The sequence below is a fragment of the Mauremys mutica genome, chromosome 1, assembly GCF_020497125.1.
Source record: "Mauremys mutica isolate MM-2020 ecotype Southern chromosome 1, ASM2049712v1, whole genome shotgun sequence".
In the NCBI taxonomy this organism is placed as follows: domain Eukaryota; kingdom Metazoa; phylum Chordata; order Testudines; family Geoemydidae; genus Mauremys; species Mauremys mutica.
The window spans coordinates 338342728-338358320 of NC_059072.1; the positions used below are offsets into that span (position 1 = coordinate 338342728).

Genomic DNA, 15593 nt, shown 5'->3' on the forward strand with positions numbered 1-15593 from the left:
AAAGACCTGAAACCAGGTGACTCGGGATGGAGTTGAGGTGGCCGAGCTCACTGTGGTGGAGCAGTTTGTCTGTGTACATCCAGCTGGGGATAGAGACTGGGTGCTCAAACGCTGACCAGAGTCCCTACCTAATGCTGTCTGATGGAAAATAATCTAGTTGCAGAAAAAGCTCTGGCAATATCACATGAGCAACTGCCTGAGCCAAGGGGGCCCCTTGACTCAAGGGAAAACCCACCCAGGCAAATTAACGATCACACAATATGGTCTCAGCAGCACCAGCCTCTGAGGGGCCCAACAGGTTGTTGGGCCTTGGTCTGGCATCCACTGGGAAATCCCAGCATCTCATGCCCCAGCCCACACAGAGACCCCTGGGACCTCTGTGGACATCTCCACAGGAATGCAAGGGAGTAGGAGCAGACCGGCCACATAGGGAAGGGCTATCTCAAACATTAGGCCCAGGGCCAGCACCCACCCAGCCAGCAATGGGGGTTTGCTTTTTATGTGGGTGCCCAGATCATCAGTATCATGATTGCTCCTATATGGAGTGTGGTTATGGAGAGATGTGGCCTGAGGAAAGAGGCACCATAGGCAAACCCCAGCGAAAGTAATGGGCCCTGTTCAGATAAATGGAACACATAGATTCCAGGTGAGGGCAGACCGTGGTCTGGGACAGCTTGGTCCCAAAGCCTAAGGCTCCCAAGGGAGCCTATTGTTCTACAGTGTATTCCTGGAGACATTAAACCCTATCCCACTATGCGTATGCGCTTGGCTGTAGGTGAAACATGAAGTCCCTTGTAAGTGGGGCTGGCCTGGACATTAGCCTGCCTCATTATCTTGGGTCAGGATTGATAAAATGACTCTGAGGTACTGAGGGAGGTTAAACCAGCCCCACAGGGATTAACTGAGGGGGATCTGGGAGATGGGCTCTCAAAACCTGTCATGTTGGCAGGTGTGGGTGGGGAGCCCGAGACAGGGTATCCGACCCAAGGAGAAGTTTCCCCAGAAGGGCCACCTAATAACAAAGTGACATTGCCCCCCCTACAGGAGAGGGACATCCTAACTAGAAGGACTGTCTTCATCAAGGATCAGAAGGAAGATGAACCCTTGAGCCAGGCCAACTACCAGGGCTGCCCAGAGGGGGGGGCAAAGGGGGCAATTTGCCCCAGGCCGCGGGCTCCGCAGGGGCCCCCAAGAGAACAGCGGAGGCTCCCGCCTCCGCCCCTCTCCTGGAGCCTCAGCACATCAAGCGCCGAGTCTCCGCCGGGGCCCCTGAGCCCTGCCCCGCTCAGAGCCGTGTGGTGAGGGGGCGGGGCTGGGAGCTCCGCTCCCTCCGCTTGGCGTGGAGCTCCCAGCCCCGCCCCCTCACCACGCAGCTCTGAGCCGGACGGAGCTCAGGCCCCGCCGGCCACACGCTGCCGCTGTTCCGGCGAGGCGCTGAGACTCCGGGCGAGGAGGGAGCCGGGGGTAAGAGGCTGGGGCTGGGGCCGGGGGGAAGCGGGACCCGCCACCGAAGCGCAGCCCGGTCTTCGGCGGCGGGGGGCCCTTCCGTTCCGGGACCTGCCGCCGAAGTGCCCCGAAGACCTGCGGCGGGGACCCTCCCCCCCGCCGCACTTCGGCGGCGGGTCCCGCTTCGGCGGTAATTCGGCGGCAGGGACCCCCGCCGCGGGTCTTCGGGGCACTTCAGCGGCGGGTCCCGGAACGGAAGGGCCCCCCGCCGACCCCCGGAATCCTCTGGGCGGCCCTGCCAACTACTGGGGGTTAGCAGGGAGCTAACAGATTCATAATGAGCGGAGCAGTACCCCTGGTTTGAGCTCTAGGCAAAGTGGTTGTACCAACTAGAGAAAGACTGACCGATGGGTGAAATTCAATTGCAACTCCTCGTTCCCTGACCTCATAAGCACAAGATTATATGACTAGCTCACACTATCCCCTCTCCAGATCTCCTCAGTCATGAGAAGACTCTGTCCAGGATTCTGGACTGATTTTTTGGGAGGCCAGGATTCACCGAGAACTTAAAGTCTTCTGAAGCTCCTGTCCCAAATGCCAACTCATAGGACCAAAAGGAGTGACAAAAAACCCTCTGATCCCACGCCCCATAGTAGGCATGATGTTTGAAAGGACTGGAATGGACCTCTTCAGACCCTTAGAAAAAAGTTCAGTTGGGTACAAACATGTATTAGTTGTAGTCGATTATGCTACCCGATGTCCTGAGGCAAACCCACTGTATGTCTCCTTAGGTACCCCAAAGTTGGGGTACCTAAGGAGGTCCTCACTGATCAAGACATCAACTTTGTGATGTCTGCTGAAAGAGGTGTTGTAATCTATTGAAAATAAAGACTTTACATATGTCTGCAACACCCTGAAAAAGATGTTAAACAAGTTCATTGCTGAGGATCCCGTCATTGGGATCAGCTGATCTCTCCCCTGTCATTTGCTATTCAAGAAGTTCCCCAATCATCTACTGGATTCTCCTTCTTTGAACTCTTACACAGGAGACAACCCTGGGGAATTCTTGACCTGGCCTGTGAAATGTGGGAGGAACAGGTTCCTAGGACAAGAGTGTTGTACAGAATGTAGTGAAGCTCTGGGAGAGACTCAAAACCCTAGGGACCTTTCCCAAAGAAAACTTTCTCCATGCTCAACAGGCCCAGCAGCGAGCCTACAACAAAGGTGAGCACATGGGGCATATTTAAGCCTGGCAATTGGGTACTACTTCTACTCCAGAGTGCAGAGCCCACGTTACTTGATAAATGGCCAGGGCCATACAAAGTAGTCTGCCAGATCAGGCCAGTTAACTATGAAATCAGCCAGCCTGATAAGAGAAAGCGAACCCAGATCTACCATATTAATCTTCTGAAGCCATGGAAGGAGTGGGAGAGCTTATTTATCATTCCTTATCCCCCTAAGTCAGAGCTGGGTCCCCAAGACCCACCCCACTGGACTCAGCTGCTATATAAATGGGAAGACACCTTTGCCCGGAACAGAAAGCCCAGCGAGAACCTAGTAAAAGTCTTCTCAACGGTGTTTGTATCCCAGCCAGGATGGACTCATCTTGTGCAACACCACATACAAACAGAAGCTGGGCAACTCCTGGGAGAGCCCACAGCGACTCCCCCCCCTCCCCAAAACACAAGAGGCTGTGAGGCAAGAGGTCCATGCAATGTTGGAACTAGGGGTCATCGAAGAATCCTGCAGCAACTGGTAAAGTCCAGTTGTCTTAGTCCCAAAGCTGGATAGCGCTATCCAGTTTTGCATAGACTTTAAAAAGGTCTATGCTATCTCCAAATTTTATGCTTATCCCCTGCCCGAGTCGACAAACTACTAAACCAGCTAAGTGAGGCCCGATATATCACCACGTTAGACCTAACCACGGAATACTGGCAGATCACACTCACAGCAGAATCATGGGAGAAAACTGCCTTTGCCACACTGTTTGGCCTCTATCAGTTTAGGGCTATGCCCTCTGTTTAGGACAGTGCCCCAGCGATATTCCAGTGGCTCATGGATCAAGTTCTTCAACCACCTGGTCTTATGCTGCAGACTATTTAGATGATGTGGTTGTCTCCAGGTGAGATTGGGAGGAATATTTACCACAAGTCGCTGCTGTACGTCAATCACTACGGCCGGGGGGGGGGAGGGGGGGCTGGGCTAGCTGCAAACCCAGCAAAGTGTAAGATTTGGAAAGAGGAAAACATTTATCTGGAACATACTTTGGAGAATGGCAATGTCCAGCCCCTTGTGGACAAAGTCTAGGCCCTCAAAGCATGCTCTCCTCCAGCCATGAAAAAAGTCCGAAGGTTTTTGGGGCTTGCAGGTTATTGCCAATTATTTGCCAAGATTTTCAGTAATATCAGCTCCCCTAACAGAGCTAATTAAGGACAGTAGCCCCAAGAAGGTTCCCTGGTTTTAGGCCTGTGAAAAAGGCCTTTCAGAAGTTGAAAGACCACCCGTGCAAAGAGCCTGTCCTGTTCAGTCCTGACTTCTCAAAAGTGTCCATTTTGCAAATCAATATCTCAGAAGTGGGCCTCGGTGCAGGACTCTATGCTCTATCTGAGCCGCAAAGTGTTCCCTCAGGAGCAGGCATATCCTGTGATAGAAAAGGAAGAACTGGCCATGAAATGGGTCATGTACTCTTCTTGATATTATCTCCTGGGAAATTCATTCAAGCTCATCACTGACCATGCTCCCTTGAGCTGGTTAATCGCCATGAAAGACGCAAGGCCCCCAGCTTATGTTCTGATATCTGTCCCTCCAGCTGTGCACCTTTCAAATTTAGCATAGAGCTGGAAATGCTCACCAAAATGGTGGTTTTCTTTCCAAGGGGGTGGAGCAATCTGCTGGCCCTGATTTCCTAGAGGCCATCTTGAGGGGGAGGGCATCTGATGAGGTTTACAAATCCCTCCCCCACCCCGGACAGCAGGGAATTAAGGAGCAGCTCGGGGCTCAGGCAGCTCCTCCTTAGGGGTGCTGGAAATTTTTTTTAGTGGGGGGTGCTGATGATGGAAACCATATATGTGATGTTTGTTATTACCACCAGCACCCCCAGCACCCTTAGTTCTGGCACCACTGCTCCACCTTGCCACACCTGTAAGGCATGCACAGTCTGGAGGAGGAGCTTAAAAGGGGGGGGCAGAGCGGCTCCCTTATTGGCAGACCAGGGGAGAGAACAGACCTGCAGCTCCTGAGGACAGGGTTGACTGGAGGCTGGAGCTTCCCAGATGACCGCTACCCAAAGACCCCGCCTTCCTGAGGGAAGAGAAGGCCAGATACTGATGACCACTGAGAGGAAATCATTCCCCTCTACTTCTTAGTAGCTCAGTTTATTTGTGTTAGTTCCCTTTGCATTTTTGTTGGTAGGCTACCCTAGAAAGAGAGAGACTTTAAAGTGACCTGGCCAGAGGGCCAAGTCACAGGAAGAGGTACCAAGTATCAGAGGGGTAGCCGTGTTAGTCTGGTTCTGTAGAAGCAGCAAAGAATCCTGTGGCACCTTATAGACTAACAGACGTTTTGCAGCATGAGCTTTCGTGGGTGAATACCCACTTCTTCGGATGCTTTCACCCACGAAAGCTCATGCTGCAAAACGTCTGTTAGTCTATAAGGTGCCACAGGAAGAGGTACATCACCACGAAGATGGAGCAGCTGTCAGTAGGAGACATCGAGTGGGGAGAGAGCTGCTATGCCATGCCTGGCCACAAGGAGGCGCCAGCAGTGAGTCAACCCACTTCACAAGGACTAAGGTAAATGTCTCACAGAAGTCTATAATGTAAATACAGTAGCTATTATCAACCACATTTGTGATCTCATAAAAAAACACTATCCAGTTTGTTTGACGAGACCTATTTTCCACAAAACCAAGTTGACTGGATTATGTTACCATCCTTTAATCCTTTTCTGCGTGCAGCCCATATCAGTGACTAAATGGATCAAATGTTGAGAGGCACTCTTACCAGTTTGTTACCAATGAGGGTTTTAGCAAGGTTCAAAATTATTTGTTATTCATAAATTTCCAGTATATCTGAAAAATCTGTGTATCTGGTGTAACATATTAAATTCTGCTAGCCAAAACATCTATTACAATTTTTAGTACTTCTAAAAATAATAACCCTTGCTTAACAATTCTTGTAAAGGTTGTGACACAAAGTTCCTCCTCTACCTTGGTGGGTCCTGTGCTTATTGGCAGATTTGCTCACCTCAGTGATCTTCCCCACAGTCTGGATCAACTCCTCCTGTGTCTGATCAGGAGTTGGGAGTTTGGGGGAAACCCAGGCCCGCCCTCTACTCTGGGTTCCAGCCCAGGGCCCTGTGGATTGCAGCTGTCTATAGTGCCTCTTGTAACAGCCACATGACAGCTACAACTCCCTGGGCTACTTCCCCATGGCCTCCTCCAAACACCTTCTTTATCCTTACCACAGGACCTTCTTCCTGGTGTCTGATAACGCTTGTACTCCTTAGTCCTCCAGCAGCAGCAGCAGCACCCCCTCTCACTCTCAGCTCCTTGTGCCTCTTGCTCCCAGCTCCTCACATGCACTTCCTCTCCTCTGGCTCCTCCCCACCTGACTGGAGTGAGCTCCTTTTAAACCCAGGTGCCCTGATTAGCCTGCCTTGATTGGCTCCAGGTGTTCTAATCAGCCTGTCTGCCTTAATTGGTTCTAGCAGGTTCCTGATTACTCTAGTGCAGCCCCTGCTCTGGTCACTCAGGGAACAGAAAACTACTCATCCAGTATATTTGCCCTCTACCAGACTCCTGTACCCCACTGGTCTGGGTCTGTCACAGTTGGCAGATCTTTTCGGGGGGTAATTTGCAGGCAAGATATTTTCCCCTTCTTAGTATGTCTGCAGGAGCACTCTCGGAGTTTAGCTCCTAAGCAAGCAATAGGCCTTAGAGAAGTCTGGCCCATAGGTCAACAATTCTCAGCACCTGTGATTCCCACTGAAGTCAATGACTGGTGAACCTCTGCCTCCAGTGGGGTTTACAGCGGCTTAGCATCTCTCGGGATTTGACTTACATCCCATTAAAGCAACAGACACCTTTAACTCTGTGTCCTGTGTCCAGTTTTGGGCCCCACACTACAAGAAGGATGTGGAAAAATTGGAAAGACTCCAGTGGAGGGCAACAAAATGATTAGGGGGCTGGAGCACATGACTTATGAGGAGAGGCTGAGGGAACTGGGATTGTTTAGTCTGCAGAAGAGAAGAATGAGGGAGGATTTGAAAGCTGCTTTCAATTACCTGAAAGGGGTTCCAAAGAGGATGGATCTAGACTGTTCTCAGTGGTAGCAGATGACAGAACAAGGAGTAATGGTCTCAAGTTGCAGTGGGGGAGATTTAGGTTGGATATTAGGAAAAATGTTTTCACTAGGAGGGTGGTGAAGCATTGGAATGGGTTACCTAGGGAGGTGGTGGAATCTCCTTCCTTAGAGGTTTTTAAGGTCGGGCTTGACAAAGCCCTGGCTGGGATGATTTAGTTGGGGATTGGTCCTGCTTTGAGCAGGGGGTTGGACTAGATGACCTCCTGAGGTCCCTTCCAACTCTGATATTCTATGATTCTAACTCCCCTGTTGTCCGCTGCAGTTGAGCTACTGACCGTGACTCCATTCCATGATAAATACCGTGAGATTTTCAAGTGAAACCCAGTGGAGGACTGTATGTGCTTTTTGTAGTCAGTGGCATTTCAGGTGATCAAAAGCAGTTCACCTCTGAAACAATTACAACAATGGGCAGTGGGACTGATGGCAGGATGGTTGAGTGCAGCTCTTGCTATATAAGTAGGTTGCAGAAAGTATTAGCTTGTTCTAAAAGATATCAATGGTTGTTTTTAAAAATACCCTCTATTTTTAAATGCACTGCTATTAGGTCTTGCCTTTAATGTGCCTGTTGTAGGTGGAAGGGCAATCATCAGGAGGAAATAAATGAGCATATTTCTATTCTCTTGATCATAGCAGTGCTTGCATGCTGATCACAACTGATAATGCTGTAACCAATAGCAGGCCCATTGGTTAACCTTGTACAGTTCTGCAGCCACTAGTTTACCCTCTGTTTAATGTAGGGATCCATGTAGACTGTAATAAGCACATCAGTAGAAGGTGTTATAAATAGTTATAAGCAACCTTTAGATCTGTTAGGTTCTATAACAATTTATTATTTATTAAAACATCTATTCATTATGTATTAGCCCTTTATAAGCTATGTATAAATATATCTTTAATATAGAATGTGTCCAAACCAAGATTTCTTTTTTTTAATCCAGCACAAATATACAAAAGAGGTAATAGGTAAAGGGAATAATTGGAGCTATACCAAACTCCTAGAACTGGAAGGGACCTTGAAAGGTCATTGAGTCCAGCCCGCTGCCTTCACTAGCAGGACCAATTTTTGCCCCAGATCCCTAAGTGGCCCTCTCAAGGATTGAACTCACAACCCTGGGTTTAGCAGGCCAATGCTCAAACCACTGAGCTATCCCTCCCCCATTCAGTTTAACTGCAAGTGGAGGTTTGTGGGAATGAATCCATAAATGCAGAGGAATATAAAAAGTTAACAGTTCAGAATTATATCCGGTGGTAAAAGTTTTGTCCAGAGTATTTTATTTAAACGTGGAAGCCTTCTGTTCTTATGTATCAGTGTTTAGAAATTATATATGCTACTGCTCCCTTCAAATGTTGTAAACTGCCTTATTTTCTAAATTGCAGAGGATTCATTTCTAAAGGCTAGGCTAAAGGCATTTCTGTGGAAATTTAATGATTAGATACACCAGCTCCAAACACAGAATGGAACCAAATAATTTATATCAGAGGTTATCAAGCTTTTTGCATATGACATGTCTACGCTAGGAAAAATAGATAGCTCCATAACAACTAGTCCATTGTAAAATCTTAGGGTGAAATCCTGGCCTGATTGAAGTAAATGGAAAAACTCCCATTGACTGCAGCGGGCTAGGATTTCACCTCTAGGATAGACTTGGTAGGTTTTAGTTTGACTTCACTGTAGCTGTTAAGGTAAGCTTCAGGGAGAAGTCTAGGGTTGACCTTGACCAATTACATTGAGGTAGAACTACAGCTTGCTCCATCAACACTACTCTTCTGTGTTAGCTACCTGGTTATAAAAACACACCTCCCCCCTTCCCCCAAGTATAGACATGATCAGATTGTGGACTACATCTTAACGGGTATATTGTCTTGTGGACAGTCCATTTCCTGGTAGTCCATGCTACCTCCCCTCTCATTTGTGATCGAATGACACCCCAATTGCTACATGACAGTGGCAACTACAGCAAATGCTCACTTGGGAAAGTAACATCAGAAAATTATTTATTGCATTTTAGCTTCTTTGAATGAAATTTAGCAGATGGAGACAAGGAAGAGGAACCAGTACCAGGTGACCACCAAGTGCTCCACAATTTAAGGATATCTGTTCTATATGCTATTACGTTAAACAAAATCAAACCAAACTAACGTTAAAAAGACTGTTTTTTAAGTTGCAAAGTCAAACACTCAAAAGTTAGGAAATGCAGAATTTTGATTGTCCATGTAACCTTAACCTCTGACCCACAATCGTTCATTACATGATCACATACTGTTTTTAACACAGGACCCCAGACTCCTTCAGTGCACAGGATGGGTGGTGTTCAAGGAAGGAGGCAGCTGTTCAATACATTTAGCTTCATCATTTAATTAGTGGTTTCTGCCTTATTTGCTGCACACATTCCCAGGCCTGCAGCGCACACATAATTAATCATTTCCTCGTGACCTTTTCCAGGACACTTATTAGTGTGGTGTCTGAGTGTCTCACAAACAATGAATTCATTTACACTGGAACATAATAGGGTATTATTAGCGTCATTTAAGATATGAGGAAACTGAGACAACAAGAATTCACTGAAACCACACAGTGAATCACTGGCAGAGCCCAGATTGGAACTAAGGCTGTTCTGACTCCCAACACTGGGGTTTACGCCTCCAGACCAGACAGCCACAATACTTTGCATGCACAGCTTCCCTTGGCATCAGCTGGAGCTGTAAATGTTCAGCACTTCTTCACCTCAGGCCCCAAGTGTCTCAAACTAGGCACCCAGAAAATGAGGAACATACATTTTGTTAGTGGCCACCTGCCAAGATTTTGGTTTAAGTGACTTGCTGAGCAAAATAAGGGAAGCCTGTGCCAGAGGCAGGAGTAGCGCTGAGTTCTCCTCCATGGCATTCAAGTGCCTTAGCCATAAGAACACCGTTTTTCTTCCTGCAGCCTCTTGCGTTGTTCTCTTCCGACTTTTAAAGCAACTGAGGCTGAGATCCTACAAACAGCCTCAGACACTACACAACCCTGAATTATGGCCTGAGGACAGTCCAGCCTGGTTGCTGAATTATTATTATTTCTATGTGGTGGTAGGGTCACTGAGTGACCTCCAAGGGCATTGAGTCCTGAACCAAATAAACCAAACAACAGGGGAAAGGACAAGGTAACAGTACAGAACTGAAACCAAGCAAACCCCCAAGCTGAGTTCGTCCCGCCAACTTCAGTGAACTCATAAGCCTACAAGACGACTGCCCCCAGAAGGACAGGGGTCCCTCTCTCCAGGAAGGGGCAAGGGCTGGAATCTCAGACACAGTTTTCTCTGAGCTGGCTTGGTTACTGAGAGGCTTTGTTGCTTGCTGTCATTTATTTTTGCTATTGAATAAATAGCAGGTTAATAATAGCTGTGAGTTCTTTGCTTGTCTGAGTCATTACACCCCTTCATGGGTGAGAAGAGCCCACGTGCCAAATAGCGGGATCGTGACCCTGAAGCTTAAACAATGGGGCTCAGTTATTACCAACCGCCTGCCAGCCCAGACTATACTTTTTAGTAATTTTGAGATAGCAATAACTTGGTGTTCAACGAACCCTTAAATCATGCTTAAAACACGTTATCCCTGTCTATATTCTGCAGCACTAGCTCCCCCAGTTCCTTGAATGGCATCTGAGGAAAGACTGGGCTCCTGGCTGAAAGGAAAGGACAGACACCTTTTCCGTAACTGGCGTTCTTCGAGATGTGTTGCTTAGGTGTATTCCACAGTAGGTGTGCGTGTCCGCCACGTGCACCGGTGCCGGAAGTTTTTCCCTCAGCAGTACCTGTACTGGGGGAGCACCGCTGTGACCCCTGGAGTGGCGCCTCTATATCGCGCTATAAGGGGAGCTGCGCACTCCCCCCACCCTCAGTTCCTTCTTGCCAGACAACTCCAACAGAGGGGAAGGAGGGTGGGACGTGGAATACACCTGTTGGTGTCACTAGGCCTAAGTAAACCAAAGTTCTTCCATGCTGTAAACTTTAACCAGCCTAAGATGCTAATAAACAGCAAGCAAAATTTGTAACTGTCAGCTGTCTTAGCTTGCAGCTGCAGGACAGTTTAAAACAGCAAAAAGCGGCGGGGAGGCAGGGGAGAAGGGGGAGAAAAGTCTACATGCGCCTGGGCCGACAAGGCCAAAGATAAGCATGCGAATGGGAACTTTTCTAACACGCTAAAATGTAATGTTTAAAGTAACTGCTGTTGGGAAAGGAGGGGTGAGGGGGAAAACCAAACAAAAGGCTTACACAAACAGCTTAAGGTATAAATGCTGGGACCCCGCCTGCGTGCGGGTGTGCAGGATTTGAGAATGCTTTTTCTCCCTGGCACCTTCTTTTTTTGGGGGGGGGGGGCTCAAATAAACTTGGTTTGCTTCTCCACCCTGGTGTGTTAATTAGTGCGACGCACACCGGGCAACGAACCCCACTGCTGCCTCCTCGGGCCCTTTGGCCGGCAACACACCTAAGCCACACATCTCGAAGAACTTTCCTGGGACTGAGGGCCTGACACTGGTGGTGCCCCGGGTATCAATAAGCTCAAGATGTCTCGCGTGGCCTATGTGGCCTCCGGCGTCAACGGCATCCTCACCGCAGGGGAGGCCCGCGCGGACGGAACCAGGCTGCTCCTCTCAAAACGAGTCAGAGGCCTAGGGCCCCGGTGGAATTGAGGGCTGCCCGGCTCGAGACCAGCCTCACCTCTCTCCTTTCCTCAGCGCCACTGTGAGATGGAAGTCTTCCCTTGCTTCTTGGAAGGGGAGCGGTGCCGGCTAGTGGAGGGGACTTCGCTATGTACCAAAGATGCAGTGCTGGGCGCCGAGTCTGCCTGGCATGCTGGGGTAGGGACCAGCGCCGATTCCATCAGGAGAGTGTGAAGCCTGATGTCCCTCTCCTTCTTAGTCCGCGGCTTGAATGACCTGCAGATCTTGCAGCGCTCACTCACATGAGTTTCGACCAAGCAGCGGAGACAGTCAGTGTGTGGATCACTTCTGGGCATAGAATGGCGATGGGAGTTGCACGACTTGAAGCCTGGGGCATGAGGCATGCCCCGAGCCCACTCTAACTACTTGAAAAACTACTAAAAGTAACTGTACCACTAAGGTCAACTAGAGAAGCTGCAGCGAGGCTGGAGCAAGACGTTCCGACTACCTTCACCGGCGGCAAGAAGGAACTGAGGGTGGGGGGAGTGCGTGGCTCCCCTTATAGCGCGATATAGAGGCGCCATTCCAGGGGTCGCAGCGGTGCTCCCCCAGTACGGGTACTGCTAAGGGGAAAACGTCCGGCACTGGTGCACGTGGCGAGCACGCACACCTACTGTGGAATACACGTGAGCAATCACTCGAAGAAGAACATGCCCTGCTGAACAGAGGTGCTGCTGACAAAGGGCTAGATTGACAGCATTGTTGTTCTCCGGTGTGGCTGAACAAGCAGGAGTAAAACCATCCTCCTTCCTCAGATGGTTACTCTGGCTGCAGGGGGGAGACAAAGGCTGCTTGCAAGTAGGAGCCCAGCCTCCCATCGCCCTAACGGATAACCAGCATCGGTATCCTGGTGAACAGGGAAGGGGTATGCTGCTCCATGGGGAGACGCGAGTAGCACACAGAAGGGCAGATCAGAGTTAGAGTTACCTGTACCCTGTCCCTTTAAGGATTGAAGGGCGGCTGAGAGGGGTTAAGGGGACAGCTGTGGTTGCAGCAGCAGAGTAGTGTGCGCTCTGCAAGGACTGGGCGGGGTTGGGTCACGCTGTGTGTGTTTGTTTGGATACAAAGTTGAATAAAACTCCAGTTTTAAAACAGTCCCTGCTCTGGAAGCGTAACATGCGTCATAACTGACTTCCTCTCCAGAGCATGGGAGGAATGGTGTCTGGTTGTGAGTGATATGACAAGCAAAGCTGTTCCTAAGCCTACTGTGTCAGACTGTACACCTCTCTTTAGGGGGGATGAATAATGAACATTGCTAGGGGCTGGGTCTAATTTACACAGGTCTTAGGAGAGAATTGTAAGAAAAATAATAAGACGATGGAAACAATGAAAGATCCATTGAGATGAGAGGAGCAGCAGGGAGGGCTTCTTATTTTCTAATAAAAAATAATGCAGAATTAAGACTTGCAGTTGTCTGCAGGGGGGGTTCGTACTTTTGGTCTTTAAGAACTCGCTGCCATTGGAACCATGTCAAAACTTACACTGACTTCCGGGAGACAGGCTCCGGGAGCAGGTGGTGCACACTCCCATTGAAGATAAGGGGCCAGATTTACAAAGCTACTTAGGTGCCTAAAGGTGCCTATGGACGTGGAGGCCCTTAGGTACTTTGGAGTTTTGAAATGAATGGAAGGTACCTTTGAAAATCTGGGCTTTAGTGGGATGTTTGACTTCAACAAGAGTTAGCTTAACTCACTGAAGCGCTTTCATAAATGCCAGTTGGTGCCCATGTCCATTGTTAGGAGCCAAAATTCCTTTGTGCATCAGGCCCCTAGAATAGGGACTGGTCCGTGGGACTACGCGTGATTGAAATTAGGCACATCTCAACAACTTGATCCACAGTTGGCAAGCCACTGCAACAGTACGGGTGGGACTCCCTCATTGCAGCATGCAGAGAGCCTCTTAGCACTGCATGTCTCTAGATCCCATCTACTTACTATCAGAGGGGTAGCCGTGTTAGTCTATAAGGTGCCACAGGACTCTTTGTTGCTATCTACTTACTAGACATCCTAGCATCCAGTGCTAGGTACCAGAGCTAGCTGCATTCTTTTTAACGATGCAGTAAGTGCTACCAGTGAGTAAATTTCCCCCGCACTCTGCCCTATGCTTGGGATCTTCACCTTTCCAGCGCAGTCGAGCTCTGGGTCTAACAGCTACAATTTAGCTCTTTCTTTCAAGCTCCATGGACTAGTGACTGTGCCTCCTGCTCTGTTCTGTACAGCACCAAGCACCAATTGTTCTCAGTTAATAATCAAATGCAATAAGTTGCAATATTGCAATGAAATTTGCATGGTTAAAGCTCCCTGAAGTCCCATACAGTCACTCCAACAGTGATAGCTCACCTGCATCACAGATTTGTTATAATCATTACATTGGTAAAGCTGCTATGCAATAGCACTAAATGTGCCCAATAAAATTACAAATGCACGAGGTAGGATTTATGGTATTAATTTCAGTGCACAGGTAGTAACATATTTAACTATATATTTAACCAGGTAAGCAGGGACAGAAAAAAAATATGGTTGAAATGTTGGCCCCACTGAAGTCAATGGGAGTTTTGCTTCAATGGAGCCAGGATTTCACCCTGTATATTTGTAATGAGGCTGAATTAACATACCTGTTATTATCTTCACACCTGGTTTTGGAAACTAACGCTGTACTGCCCTGTAATTGTATTAAGAATTATCTATGCATTTAATTCTCCAAGTTCTTTTAAAGAACATATATTGTGAAAAGTGACCTGCAAAGGAAAAACAAGTGTTGAATGTGCATCTTTTTTCGCTTCTTTCGGAGGTATACACAAGGCATTCCACAGTGTGCCCAGCTAACTGATCATCACACCGAGACTGAGGGCCACATTCTCTGCTACACCTGTTTACAGCAACATTTTACCCTGGGACGCAAGCTTATGACACTTATGAGTTCAAACAACTAGTGACCAGAAGGGAAAACCTGAATTTGGTTCTACACAATTCTGCACTGCTTTGGGCTCAAAAGAATTCTCTGCTCATTGAAGAACCCAGGGCCATATTCTCACCTGCCACTGACTTTACAGCGGTTCCTCCACTGTTTTGAGTGGAGTCATTCCTAATTTACACTGGTAAGGGAGAGCAGAAGCAAGCCATAATATCGGAAACGAAAAGCCAGTATCAAACGAAAGAAGCTGATATTGGCAGGTATGGGGGCAACAAGTGTCATCAGGGAAACAGAAAGCCAGAGAGGCCTTGCCATGTCAAGGGAGAAAATACCACCGGTGAGAGCTAAACTACTGGAGAAACAAGTCATAACTGAAGCAGTTTCCTCCACCTGCTGTTCGACTGTTCTGTCCTCTCTTCCTGGCCCATGGGTTCCGCTCCCTGCAGTTCATAGCCCTTATTTACAAGAGAGGAATCGGGGCTCGGAAGTCTCTCTTTGTTGCAGCATCTAACTACAGGTAGAGAGCAGGCAGGGGGTTTGTAAATTACTGTTCCCACACTGCAGAGAGAGTCCTAGTTACAGGGGTGATTTATTTTTAACTGGGAGGGAGAGGGGGAGAGAAACAGGAAAAGATGCTACCAGGAGTGGCAAGGCTTCCATTTGAAAATTGTGACACTCATTTAAGTTTAATGATCCTGAAGCCTCTATCTCTTCACTTCCATTCGATCCACACAGAGGACTGCGCAGTCTCTATCAGTGAGATGCTCAGATACGACAGCGATAGGGGCCAGAACTGCCTTGTTAAATAGATGGCTTCTTTTGCCGAAATGTTTCCATTCTGTTTTGCAAATGCAGCTTTTGTTTTACCCTGAACGTCCCACTGTGAATATATAAGAAAAGCTTCCAGGTGAAAACCCAGCACCACTGAAGTCAATAAACTCCCACTGACTTCAATGAAGCTGGCATTTCATCCTCTGTATCTATTCATGTTTTCAATGCTTTATTATTTGTATATATTGGAAACACTGCTTATCACAAACTTATCACCACAAATGCTGCTTGTTGGCACAAAATAAAGAATTCCCCTTTTTTAACCTCATCTAATTACTCATACTTATAATGATAGTTTTATTGTCCCACATCTCTTAGTAGTTTTGAATAAAATTGCTACC

General features: G+C 48.1%; 1 long non-coding RNA gene across 1 annotated transcript; it reads left to right on the forward strand.

Annotated features, from left to right (window-relative positions):
• Window positions 1-1410: 1410 nt before the first annotated feature.
• On the forward strand, window positions 1411-14750 carry LOC123370932. The gene is made up of 4 exons (XR_006579644.1): window positions 1411-1464; window positions 2493-2670; window positions 5100-5237; window positions 14299-14750. It is a non-coding gene; the product is annotated as an uncharacterized LOC123370932 (long non-coding RNA).
• The last annotated feature ends 843 nt before the right edge of the window (window positions 14751-15593 follow it).